General features: G+C 46.6%; 1 non-coding gene across 1 annotated transcript; it reads right to left on the bottom strand.

Annotated features, from left to right (window-relative positions):
- Window positions 1-1,643: 1,643 nt before the first annotated feature.
- On the bottom strand, window positions 1,644-1,750 carry LOC120677034. The gene has a single exon (XR_005676099.1). It is a non-coding gene; the product is annotated as a small nucleolar RNA R71 (small nucleolar RNA).
- Between the last annotated feature and the right edge of the window lie 12,558 nt (window positions 1,751-14,308).

Raw genomic sequence — 14,308 nt, 5'->3', positions numbered from 1 at the left:
GCTTGTGCGGGGGAGATTTTGATCTTGTTGACCATGGCGTATAGTATGAGCAACTCATTGTTGCGCATGGGTCAGACATAATCTCTTGGAAAGAGAGTGATGGCCAACCATTTGTGTTTCAACTGAAGAGTTCGATTGTGTATGTCGCTGCACCGAGGTGCGAACTTGCCATGGATAACTTGACCCGAAATCTGGCCCCAAAACTCATGACGATTAAAACCGTGGCAAGCTTGTTCAAGAGAAATTATCAAGCGCTTATTGAAATCGAGGTGGCCAGCAAAAGTTTTCCAAGAAAGCAAATATTCTTTCCTGAAAAGTTGAAAATAAACCTCATTGTCCACCTCCCGAAGAGTGCAAAGAAATTGGATGGTCAGGAGTCGAGAACCATACTCCTCAACGGGAACGAAACTATCCCATCCAATTGCATGCCAATCATTAGCGAAGCCTTCATCCATACCTATTTTGATGAGGAGTTCTGGATCGAAGGCTCGGGTATGGACAAAGCTTTGGTTCTTGAGGATGGCGTAGCCTTGTCGTTCATGAGCATCGCGCAAGTCAAGGTAGGGAGCGTCATCTTCATCAATTTCCATGGCTTCGGCTTGCAGTTCGGCTTGCACTTCTTCGTGTTGTTCATCTTCTTCATAGTCCATCATGCTTGGGGTCGGCGTAGGTTCGAGAGTGTGCGAACTCGAGCCACGTCAAGAATGGGATGAACTTCCACACGCCATCTTCTTGAATGCGCTAGAAACCTTTCGCCCTATGCCCTTCATGATTGAAAAAAAATAAACACGTACAACTCGAAATGGGTTACGTTAGTGAAACGAAATGAACGTTCTTACCCGCAAGTTGTTCCTCCTTGAAGTGAACTTTCTTGCAGCAAAGAAATGAAAGAGGGGTTTCTTGAAATCAAATATGAGCAAAAATCCTATAAAAATTCGAGAGCAAATTTGAGAGAGTTTGAGAGGGAGTGAGTGAATGAGAGTTGAGTGTCAGAGCTCAACACCCACCCCTCGGCCTCTATTTAAAGAGAAAATGGATGGGCACAATGGCTAGGAGCTGGACACAATGGCTAGTAGCCATTGGAAAAAGCTGGCAGGGAATCACTGATAGGTGGGGTCGGCCGACCCTAAGGTTCGGCCGGTCCCCCTGTGGGCCCCCTGGCTGATAGCCAGGGCCCTGGTGCTCCCCAACGGCTCTATGAGTTGAAAACTTGGGTGCCAGACCAAACTTTGTCTCGAAAGATGTTCAAAATTATTTTTCAGAGGATTTTAATGCTCGGAAAACCCATGGCTGAGAAGACTCTCCGCGACTTTTTCGTCCCCTCCACCGCCAATGTGGCGACTGGACCCAACATTGATGTTGGGGATGTGAATTTCGAGCCCAAATCCAACCTGATCAACATGGTGCTAGCCCATTTTGTGGCAAGCCAAATTAGGACGCTAACGCCCATCTCTAAAATTTCTTGGGGCTCTGCAAGACCATAACCATACGAGGCATTGCAGTTGACGTCGTCAGACTCCGTCTGTTTCCCTTCTCCCTCCTGGGGAAGGCAAAACATTTATCAGAACAAGAAAGCCGTCAGCATGTGGGACAAATGTTCCATGGCATTCCTTACCAAGTTCTTCCCACTGGGCAATGCAAATGCCCTGCGTGGGAGAATTTCAAGTTTGCAGCAGACGGGGATGGAATCCATCCCAAAAGCATGGGAGAGACTCCAAGAGTACATACTCGCCTGTCCTCATCATGAGATGGATGAGTGGCTTGTTCTCCAAAGCTTCTACAACGGGCTAACGACAACATCCAGATCCCACCTTGATGCTACTAGTGGAGGAGCCTATCTGGACCTGGCGATTGACAAGGCTATGACCTTGATTGAAAAGATGGTCTCCAACCAGGGCTGGAACGAGAAGCGTTCCCAGCCCCGAACCAAAGGAGACGGACATGCTCGCCGCAAAGATGGACCTCCTATTGAAGAAACTAGATGAAGGAAACAAACAGCAATTGTTCACTCCCGTCCATGCCATGAGCTCGCACTCAACATGCGAAGTTTGTGGTAACGGTGGACACTCGGGGAACGACTGCCCCGAAACCCGTGAAGATGCAGCGTACATCATCATCAATAATAACAACAACAGGTACCGTCCACAAGTAGGCCAAGGGTGGAGCCATGCACGCCCACCATTCCAAGGAGGAGGTAACAACTATAACTCAAACTTTAATTCAAATTTCAATTCAAACCAACCCTCCTCAAGAGATTTTGTCTTTGGCCAAGCTAAAATTAATGAAACTTTAAATAAAAAGCTTGCGGCCAATGATAAAATTATGGAAAATAGAAATACAAAAGTTGAAACTCTTTCTTCTGCACTGAAAAATCAATTGAGTTTCAATAAAATGATTGAAACACAATTCGCGCAAGTGGCTGCTGCTGTTCCGTTTTCAGAAAAGTTAAATGCGGTGACCACGAGGGGTGGTAAGTCCATCGTGATCCACCACATCCTAACCATGCAGGGACAGTAGCAGACCCACAAGAAGAGAATGAAGAACCCCCAACACATGAGCACCCCGAGGGAGAAACTCCTCAAAAGTTTGTCGATACAAGCTTCCTTCTGTTTCCCACTCGGAAATGAAAGATCGCCATGGATGAGCAGTTCGCTCATTTCATTGAGATGATCCAGGAGATACATGTTAACATCCCATTGCTGGACATAATGCATGCGCCAACTTACGCTCGCTACATCAAGGACATCATCAACAACAAGCGACCCCTACCCATGACGGAGGTCGTTAAGCTCACAGAAGAGTGTAGCGCAGCTATACTCAACCAACCTCTAGGAAAGAAGGAAGATCCAGGGTGCCCAATGATCACATGCTCGATCGGCACTCAACACTTCGACCACGTCTTGTGTGACCTTGGGGCTAGCATCAGCATAATGCCCAAGGTCGTCTTCGACAAGCTCAACTTCACTCATCTGATGCCAACACCGATGCACCTCCAACTAGCGGGCTCTTCGGTCCTCTATCCGGAGGGGATCGCTGAAGACGTTCTAGTTTGAGTTCAAGACTACTTCATCCCGGTTGACTTCACAGTGCTCGACATGGAAATATCAAAAGAAATGCCGCTCATCCTTGGGCGGCCATTCTTGAGCACTACTGGAGCAACATCGATGTGGGGCCGAAGAAATCCACTTTAACATCAATGGAAAGGAAGAGAAGTTCCCATTCCGGCCCAAGAAGGAACAATGTTCGATGATCAAGACAAAGTCTGGGCCGAACTCACAAGGCGCTGAAGGAGTCGAAGCAACGTATCCCAATCAAGAACCTTCAACCACACAATCCAAAAAGAAGACAAAAAGGGTGTAGCGAAAGGTTGAAAGTTCGTCCTCATCCACTTCTCCAGGGTGAGACGACAAATGGTAAGTCATGCAGGAGAAAGGTCCCGCTCATCAGACTCAAATGATGAGCCCTTGCCGAAGTAAATCGGTTCTTATCTCATATTTAATTTTCCACCATTTTGCTTTTCTCAATTTTTGAATTTTTCCCACTACATGTTTAAAATTTTTCAAACTCCCTTGCATGCTAGATTTTTTCTAGCACCTTTTCTATTTTTATAAAAATCCCAAAAATATTTTTGAGCATCAAAATCCTTTGAAAAATAATTTTGAACATCTTTTGAAGCAAGTTTTAACCCGGCACCTAGGCATTCAAAACAAAGAGCCATTGGGGAACACCTAGGCCCTAGCTGTTAGATTGATAAATGGACATCAAACTTTGCCTATTCAGATTGAAAAATATGTATATGATAACGAACAACTTGATAAATGGGCAAGTTTGTTGCTGCTTGCTGCAGGTCCTTGGGCTGCAGCTGTGCAGCAAGCAGTTGCTGCAAGCCAACAGAGCTGCAGCAAGCAACATCCTATGTTCACAAAATAATGGCGAAAATGATTGGAGAATGTACTTACTTGGATCGTCCCCATAAACTGAGTAACCAAAGCAGGATTTTTCTTGTACTCTTTCCAATGCTTGAGCTTGGGTATGTGGTTCCTTACTGTAATGTTGCATTCAGTTGCAAACTTGACAGCAATAAGAGGTACAGAAGGTCTTGTTCTTCCTTCATTGATGACAAGTGGCAGCTTGCTACACCGAGCTCGGGTAATTTTTTGCAGACCATGTCCCATGCTAGGCCCCCGCTCCCATTCCCGGCGCTCCACTCCTCCAAGTTGTAAAAGTACATTCAAAACACAATTAGTGAAGTAAAGCAAACATTTGAACAATCTGAAATACGTCCAATAGATCAACAGACTATCACCTTCATTGGTCTAGGTCTGTTCATCGGGATGTATAATGCCATCAGCTCCATCGTCGTGAGCCATGAGTAGGTTTCCATCATGCTAGGGCAAACCATCTAGGAAAAAACAGCTAGTAAGAATGCATTCATCCTGCAATGAAAAGCATTATGATGGTAACAAAGCATCACCTTCATTGGCCATTTGGTTGGGTCCATCACGCAGAGGAATAGAAGGTTGGATGGGGTCAGCATCTAAAAAGTTGCAGCAAGAGTTCATTCATCATGTAATCAAAACTAATATAATTATAGTAGTGAACATTGTAGTAGAACTAACCTTTAATAGGAGCTTGTCTGGGGTACTCAGAGTCGACAACACCTTCTGTAGATTTGCTCATATTAGGATGGGATGGGGGTGGCACATGGATGTCACTTCTTATCAGTGAAGGATGCAGCTGTGCATTGATTCTTTTTTACCTTGTCACTGTAGTATACTCTACTCCAAAAACTCTTTTACGAGCTTCAAACCTTACAACACCTCTAGCCATGTCAGAAGTTTGTCTGTGACTAATCTCCTTGAATGCAAAAAGAAGAAGTAATCAGGATTTATGTTACATTCGCAGCAAACAAGAAGTTAAACCCTGACAAAGTTTCAAGATGGATGAATTAGCACCTGAGTATTATCAGACTCACAAGCATCATCTTGTGAAGGATCATACTCTATCCCACATTCTTCTTTGTCTCTGAGATTAGGTTTTCTCCTTTTGTGATGAATGGCATCTTTGCTTCCAAATATGTTGGGCAAAGGGGAAATTCCAAGTTGTGCAAGCATTGCATTGTTATGCATGCATTGTTGTAGGCGTACCTGTTCATACGGGTGTAGTTGTGGGCGCGAATCTGATAACACCACACGTTAGTATTTCTGTAACAGTATAAAATCTGAAGTTACATTAGAAATTGCTATGCAAAACACACATGTATTTAGGTGGCAAAAAAAGCTATATACTGTTACAAAAATACTCTGATCTAGCAGCTATTTGTAAATATACATTTCCAGTTGGCATAGAAATATAGCTGATAAGTTAATGAAGATAAATACTCTTTACACCAGAAAAATCAGTTACACCAGATAATACTCTGATCTAGCAAACTCTACTGGTCAAGCCTGAGCTGATGAAATACCTGCAGTCCGATGTCCTTGTGGTTTCTTTGGCGGTACCTTCCTTTGTACCTTCGAACCACCCTCCATCTGCATATTCGGACCACCACCCTTCATCTGCATCTTCGAACCACTGTCCTCCCTGATCGCACCACCACCCGTTTGCATCTTTGTACCACCCTTCATCTGCATCACACATTGCATGTATTGTTTAGCAAGAGAGTGGAAAGGGTTTAAATGTTAGTACAAAGCAATCAGAATATATTTCAAGAACAGAATAGTCCTGTGTGGCTACTGTCATAGTGACATGTAACAAAATACAACCAATTACGAAAATACATTGTAGGACATGCTTCTTGCAAACACAAGTATTTTCTGTAACAAATCTAGGCTAACTATGGCACCAAAAAGAACACATATAGTTAACATTGGCAGCTATATCATTATCAGTGCACATGGTAGCTTACAGTGGAGTAGCGATTTAGTACAAAATAGATAAGAACAATAACATATATCTAGTGGTAGCAGTAGTTCTACAGTACCCAATGGTTTTTAAAAATGGTAACATATGCCGCACGATAGGAGCTATCAAGTGATCACTCATGTAGCGGAAACATTCTCTTAATTAAATTGCTACAAGAACCAGGCCTGGTGGAAGGGGTGGATCTAGTATATACTTGTAATAGGGTCAGATTCAAACCAAAATATAGGCAAGGGGAGCACAATTCGAACAAAAAACATGTATATAGGCAAGGGGATCCAGTATCCACTTAGGGTTTGGGGAGCATGATTTCGCAGGGCTGGAAGGGAAGGGATACTCTTCGCCGGCGCTGCGCCCGACGAAGACATCGCATAGGTTGGCACCGCTTGCCGACGTAGATGACGCCGATGTCCTCGCCACCTGTAGAGACATGACAATGGAGGCAGAAGAGTCAGATCCGATGAGCTACGAGCGTGAGCGCGAGCTGAGAGCGCGGGCAGAGTGACTACGTCATGGGATGTGACTGCGCATGACCTACCTCTAGTTAGCGTCCGCCCGCGGGGCTCTACCCATGGCGGAGAAGGATGAGGCTTCGGCGCGCCATAGTGTAGGAGAAGGAGACTAAGCTGAGTAGCGAGGGGGTAGCGGCAGAGGAGAGGCAGTGGGAGGTAGCGAAGGAGCGGAGAAGGAGAGGCGGCGGGAGGTAGCGGAGGAGGAGAGGTAGCGGCGGCGTGGAGTCAAGGAGGACGATGGGTGGAGGCGGCGGCCTCGGGTTCGCGAGAGGATGAGATTTGGGAGGATTTGATGAAGCGTTGTGGTGATGTACACTTACAGTGATGAAATTACTAAGCTACCCTTACTGTGGATTTGTGTTGTCTTTGCTTTTGGTGGGTACTACGGTCAATTCATGTCCCAATTTTTTTTGCTTTTGGTGCTAGTGGAGCCAAATATGAGGAGGGATGAATAATTTGAGCGGAAATTTCCATGGTGCCCTTACTCCTTGGGATGAACACTGTTGACACTCCTTAGCCTAAAAAATTACTCCGCAAGCGCACAGAGACCGATTGTAGCTTTCACCAGGGAGTATACCTGGGATATCGAATCCAAGGAACGGTAAAGCTTCGACCAAACTTAGAGATCTTCAACCGGACACAACCAGCGAGAAGAAGACAAAAGGAAAGAGGGCCTAACTCCAGATAACCTACTACTCTGTCTAGTTGACGAGCTAACTACTGACTTGATCTGCTTCGGCAGCTGGAAGAGGAAGGACTTCAGAAATGGATGAGAGGGGAGTCCAACGGCAACCTGCAACTACTGCTACGAAAACACCCGAACGTGGTGGACTACGAGGGACAGATAGGGCTGTCACCACCTACCGCCTACCACAACGGTTCCGTGGGGTGGAACACAACCTGAGATAACTACCAAGCCTGGGCACCATGCCCACAGCTCTCGAGCTACTTGCTCCTACCGTGTAGTTAGATAGAAAGCAACCTCAAATAAGCAGAACTTGCTACTTACGCAGACTCAGGATCCCGCAGATCAAAGAAAGTAATTAAACAAGTAACTAAGACAAAAAGTAAACTAGCGATAAACTGAAGCTGAGACAAGGAACTTAGGGCGTGTTTGGTAGAGCTCCACTCTAGAAACCCCAGCAACTCCAGAAACGTGTCGTGCCAAATGCGTCCAGCTCCAGTATCTCCAACTCCGGAAAAAAAATCCGGAGTTGGAGACCAACTCCATGTTTTCTTGGAGCTCCTCAACAGGTGCTCCAAAAACAGCTGGTATAAACATCCTCATGGAATTGCTAAATATTTACCCACCATGCCACTTATTACACATCTCCGTACCGGTTCACGAGCGATGAAGAAAAAGAAAAAGTTTTCCGTCCCATTCTTTTCTCTTCGACGAGGAGGATGATGAGCTCACCCTCTCAAGGCTCGGCAGCAACCACTCTGCCGCCATGGCGCTGCTTTGGGTCTGGGAGCCGCTTGTGGGAACCTCCAGGAAACAGTCGACAGTCGCCGGGGCATTGATCCAGGCTCCGGCAAGCTTTTTTCTTTTTTTTCTATTTTTGTTTCTCAAATGATTTTTTGTTCATCGCATTTGACTGCGATTTGGGTTGATTTTCTCAAGGGTTTTTGTTGGTAGAATCCTTACGAGCAATTTTGCTTCAATCCCCCCTTGAATCTCTCGTGAATTGGCTCAAGTTTCAAGTTTTCCCCAAATACGAGTTTTTGATGGAGCGTTTGATTTCTCGTTCGATTCGTGATGGATTCTTGATATTTTCGCGATATTTTTGTTGGATCTACTAGGTATTATGGTCGTGCATCTACTGAGATTTACTTTTGATTCATTAAGATGCAGTGCGAGGGTCGCACAGGCAAGGCGAGGCCAGCCGTGCTCGGCTCGAGGCGAGCAGCATCAGGCGGTGCAAGGCACAGGCAGTGGCAAGCAGCTCGCGGAGGTCCGAATAGAGGGGGAAGATGAGAGGAGGAAGACGAGGGGATAGGAGAGGCTGACATGTGACCCCACTCGAAAGGGTACAACAGACTATTCACAACAAAACATCTAATTTCTAAAGCTGGAGTTATGCGATTAGCCGAACGCGTTCATCAAATCTATGTTTTCTTAAAATTTGTAGAGTGGAGCTGCAAAAACATGGAGTTGCCATCTGGAGTTATTTTTTTGGAGTTGGAGTGCTCCCAAACTTGCTCTTACTCAAAGTATATTCCATCGAGGTGGATAAAAAGTGTGGAGTAAGACCGAGAGAACTCGAGTCCTCTCCTATAGCTCGGCTTTCACCAGAGCACTCACCTCACTCTTTTCCTATTCTAACACAAGAATGTTACAAGAGACTCTCTTCTCTAATGGATGGTGTGTGTTACAAGAGAGGGGTATGAGCTCTATTTATACTGCTTCAGGGTCGGTACTGGACTTGGCGTCATTTGCACGCAGGTAAAGCCGGTGTGCCTGTCTTCCACATGAAACTGGAGCTCGTGACGCTGCAGAGTGGGGCCGGGTGGCCTCCCCTAGACCGGCCGGCCTGGGGATGTGTGGACGTCTGTGATTGCCTCATGAGGTCGGTGGCAGTTGCGTGGCTCCAAAGCAGGTAGTTAGAGGCTGGCCGGCCTCTCCTAGGCCGGCCGGCCTAGCTCTGGCTCGGTTCGGGCCTCCGCTGCTCTGGCACATTGTTCACAAGTTGCAAACTACCCCTCAAGTCAGCTTGGGTCTTGATTCTTTGGTTTGTCATTGGAATTGGGCCCAACTTGACTTGGTTCAAGCCTTTTGATCTTAACTTGTGCATCTTGCCTAAACCACCCTCGGGTTGGCTTGTTCTTGTGCTCAGGATCATGAACCACACAACTGTAAGACCAAATCTCACAGTGGTAGGCCGGTCGGCCTGGGATTCTCCCCATTTTGTCTCAATTTCATATATGTTGCTCCTGAATTCAAATACTCACCAAAACTTATGGAACTTGTTAGTGTTAGTGAGAATCATAACAAAATAGTCGCAAAAGTATGAAATCCGAAGGAATGCTGGCGGTAAAAATCATCGAAATCGACCGCCAACACACCCCCACACCTAGACTTTGCTCGTCCTGAGCAAAAGGAGTCGATAAAGATCCTGAGGATCAAGCAAAGCCCAGGATTCATGAACTCGGGTATGCATAAGAGTTATTTCAAAGCTTTCCTTTCATACCTCAGATTCTGGGTGGCTAACGCCTTTTACGTTCACCTATTGATCCCCAGAATAATTCAACGAAGGTCTTGACTAGCCCCTGTTTCGTAGTACTTGGAAGATTTTTTTTGTTTTTAAATAAATTCAAGGCATACTCTTTTGCTCAAATCGCTCATTCACTCGATTTTTGTTCACAACCTCACTGGCTCTTTCAAAAGTTGTTCTGTATAAGGATATGTTGAGCTAGGTAAAGGATGCTGCATAACTTCAACATTTATACTGATGTACCTCTGTAAGTATTTTCTCTCTGTACAGTTCTTTTATTTATAAAATTGAAGCACTATGGGGAACTCCCCCACAATTTTCCCTTCAAAAAAACTTCAACATTTATATTGCATGATCAAATCTAGTGTCCCCTAGTAATTCAGGTGCTCATCACATGGGTCAAGTGCAAGTGAGAATGAAGATATACGCCCTTAGTGGTTTTGTATCTAGCATCATAAACCTTCCCCTTTCTCTCTCTCTCTCTCTTCTTTTTTTTGAGACAAGAATGTCATTCATATTTTCTTTCTTTTTCAGGGGGATGTTGGTTTTGCAACCACTATCTCAATGACTTTGGAGTGATGGACGTGTACGTGAATGACCCAAGAAGATGAATCAATATAAACTTCTTTGGAGGCACAAAATTTGAGCAAGCTCACAATGCAAAAGATAGCTATAGGTTTGAACTCGTATGTATGGCTCTGGAATGGGTATTGGCAAAGTTGAGCATAGGAGCTTGCCTGGTTTTGTGCTTTTGAAATAAAAACTTCCAAGACTTTGAGTTAAGAGCTAGCATAACTTCATGTCAATATATCATAGAGAACAATAAGCAAACAATCAAGCGATCCTAAACATGAGTTCCAGAGGCAATTCGGTACTTGCAAAAGAAATAAAACCTAGCAAATCCATTCTCGTGAAAAGATTTCAAATCTTCCTAGCCATTTCATTCAAGTGTTTTATTTGAATTTAATTACCATGATTTTGAACGGGACCAGGAAGGATCAGGGAGTAGAGGTACCAAACTGTCAGCACGCGAAGTGGGCCGGAGAGCGGCCGACAGGTGGGGCCAGCCGGCCTAGGAGAGGTTGGTCAGCCTACACCTGTGGCCATTCTTCGTGATCTTTTTGCACAGGTGTAGGCTTGGTATGTGCCACTCCAGGGAAGTTGTCTTGGTGATTTTGCAAAAATCTCAGGCCGGCCGGCCTCTTCTAAGCCGCCCGGCTCGATTTTCTCTCAGAATTCGTTTGGATTTCTCTGAGATGTTGAGTTCACCCTCCTCATTCGGAATTGCTGCGCACTAGATAAAACATGAGAGCAGGGGTGTGGTTGGCACACACATGTGCACCAACCAGATAAACACAAGGAGGAATAAACTTGATTTGCATTTTATTCAAAGCAAAGATGGGGGTGTTGTTGATTACAAATTAAACAAAACAAAGGAATGAAGGGAAATTAAGCACCCAACCTTAACCTAGGACTAATCTAGACCTAGCACCTACTTGGGATCTGGGGATCTGTAGAGATCCTCGTTCCCGGTCGCCTTCGCAAGGTGTTTGATCTTGGAACAAACTACCTTGCAGAGGGTGTCGACCCTATCTCCTAACTCTATCCTATCGATCTCCGTCTCGGCCACACGCTCATCCATATTGTTGAGGCGTAGAAGGAGAGTGGCAAGCTGCTCGCGGGGCGAAGCGATGTCATTGGGCTCCTCCTCCTCATCATCATCGTTGCAGTCAGTGTAGGCATGGATCTCTAGCGATCAACGGATCGGTGGTGGCCGGATATGGCGGCGCACCGAACCCCGGTGGGAGATCTATACCGCTGCAATCCAGTGGAGGGGTGAGCACCTTCCCCCTACCGACCTTAGCCCTAGACACGCGGTGGTGTGGTGGGCTAGGACTGGCCGGAGAGTACTCCGGGGATCACGTGGACAAATCTTGCTGCACCATCTGAAGTGCAGCAACTTGCGCGACACGTGCCCCTCCCGACGACATTTCCACACACTTCATCACAACCTTCCTAGGGGAAAGAACCCCTGTGGTAGGTCACGTCGGGCTGCGCACGCGGGAGCGCACGAGGGCCCCTGATCTCGGGCCCTGAACGAAGCTCTCCACCGAACCGGGGGACGACCGGCCTCGGGGTGAGGCCAGCCGGCGGCGATGGCGAGAACGCGGCGATCTCCACAGGCTCTAGGATCCTGACGCTACTCGACGATGCACGAGTTTGATTGGACTTGGAGGGTGCTCTTGGAGTGGATGTGTCCATGGTCTCAGACTTTGGTGTTTTTGGGGAAGATTGCGAGGCCATGGCAATTATCTCAGAGAAGGGGATGATGCACAGAATGGGATCTGGTGAAAGGCTTTGGAGTGAGGAAGGAGGGGGAGCTTTTCGGTTAAAATCAACTCATCGTGCTCCGAACACCCAGGAACAGAATGTTTGCACTAAGATGAACGTTGCACGAGAGCTTGAGGCCGAACGGGCTCAGAGCCAGGCCGACCGGCCCCACCTTGTCAGGTGTGGGCTCCGGTCTTCTGGAAGCTCCTCCTCATTCCTTCCTTTCTCGGGTATTTTGGTGCCTTGGTCCAGAAAAGGAAAGAAAGAATAGGGCGGGAAGAGAAAAGAAAGATCTAGCCTAAGATAGGGCACGTTTTAGGTACGGCGACGACCGTAGATGGTTATTCTAGCCCGGAAGGTTCGTAGACATCTACTTCTTCGAGCTCCAGTATTTTGGGCTCGAGGAATATTTTCAATCCCTGACCATTGGCCTTGAAAACATTCCCATCATCATCCTGGAGGGTTATAGCGTCGTGGTCAGTGGCATTGAGCACTAAAAAGGGGCCTTCCCACTTGCTTCTAAGCTTACCATGACCAAATAGACGAACACAAGAGTTGAAAAGGAGTACCTTATCTCCTGCTTTGAAATGTTTGATCTTGCTACGCTTATCATGCCATCTTTTTGTTCGCTTTTTGTAGAGTTTAGAGCTGTGGTAGGCCTTCTCCCTCCATTCATCCAATTCAGCCAGTTGGATTTATTGCTTGATTCTGGCTGATTGGAGGTCCATGTTCCACCTCTTGATTGCCCAATGGGACTTATACTCGATTTCAACTGGCAAATGGCAAGTCTTGCCATAAACTAGTTGATACGATGTCATACCTATCGGCATTTTAAAAGCCGTCCGGTAAGCCCATAGTGCCTTGAGTAACTTGCTTTTCCAACCTTTCCCCATGGCATTGACTATCTTCTGCAGTATGTTCTTGATTTGCTCATTGGACGTCTCTGCCTGACCACTTGTTTGGGGATGGTATGGTGTTGCAAACCGGTGGTCTACTCCTAGCTCGCTGATGCACTTCCTGAAGGTTTTTTCGATGAAGTGTGAGCCTCCATTGCTGATCATGACTCTCGGAACTCCAAAACGAGGAAATATGATTTCCTGAAACATTTTCTTGGAGTTCTTTGAATTGGCCGCAACACAAGAAAGCGCTTCAACCCATTTGGACACGTAGTCCACTACCACCAAGATGTATTTACACTGTTCCAACATTGGGAAGGGACCCATGAAGTCGACTCCCCACACATCGAAGATATCCACTTGCATATTGCTCTTTAGTGGCATTGCGTCTCGGGAATTGATATTCCCATGCTTTTGACATCTTGGGCAACGCCGCACGAATTCTTTTGTCTCCATACATGTTTGGAAAAAAGAGGGTGAGCAGTGACAACGCTCTAGAATCTTGCGGGTTTCGCATAACGAGATGCAACGGAGGAGTAAACCATCAGCGCAGACTTTGAATAGGTATGGGTCATCCCATAAATGGAATCTGCTGAGGTGTATCAATTTCTTCTTGTCTTCTCCTAGAGGAATATATCCAGTGTAACACCCTAATTTAAATTTCAACATTTATTAATAAATTTAATTGGCTTTAATTAATTTTCTAAGGTTTATTATGTTTAGCCTTGCATTTAATCTAATTTTGTTGCATAAGTAATTAAAAATTATTTTAGGGTCAACATGTTTGTGCATTCATGCTGGTGTATACTTTTAATTGATTGAGTGTGGTTTGAATTCAAAGTCAAATTTGAATTCAAATGGTTTGAGTTTGGTTTGAAATAGGAATAGAATAGAAAAAGGAAGAGGAAAACCCTTAGCCAAAACCCCACTAAGGAAACCCAGCCCAGCCGTGGCCCGAACCCCATCCCGCGCTTGGCACAACGCTCCCTTTTTCTCCCCCACCGGCCCAGCCCGCGCCGAGCGGCCCACTCCACCGCGTCTCGCTTCACCTCGGCCCAGCTTCCCCATACCCTCTCTCTCCCACGCGGCCCGTTCCCCCGCACGCACTTGGCCCGCTTCCACCCAGCAGACAGCAACCGCCGCGCAGCGCGTTTTCCTCCGCTAACACCATGGCCCCACTGGTCAGCACATCTCCCCCTTTCCTTTCTTCCTCCCTGCGCCCAACCTCCTCTCCTCGCTGGCTCGGCCGCGTTTCTCGCCGCGCCCACGCTCTGGACCACCCGCGCCACGTCTACAGCCCCGCGATAACCGCTGCCAACTCCGCCCGCGGCCTACGCCTTCTAAAACCCGGCACGCTCGAGACGGATAGAGCCAAATCCGTTGTGCATGATCCGCCTCTTCCGCGCGCCGGGCTCACCGCCAAAATCCTCGC

This window comes from Panicum virgatum, chromosome 5N (genome assembly GCF_016808335.1).
Source record: "Panicum virgatum strain AP13 chromosome 5N, P.virgatum_v5, whole genome shotgun sequence".
Lineage (NCBI taxonomy): Eukaryota > Viridiplantae > Streptophyta > Magnoliopsida > Poales > Poaceae > Panicum > Panicum virgatum.
Note: the sequence above shows the minus strand (reverse complement) of the source record. Positions and strands in the feature narration are given on the sequence as shown.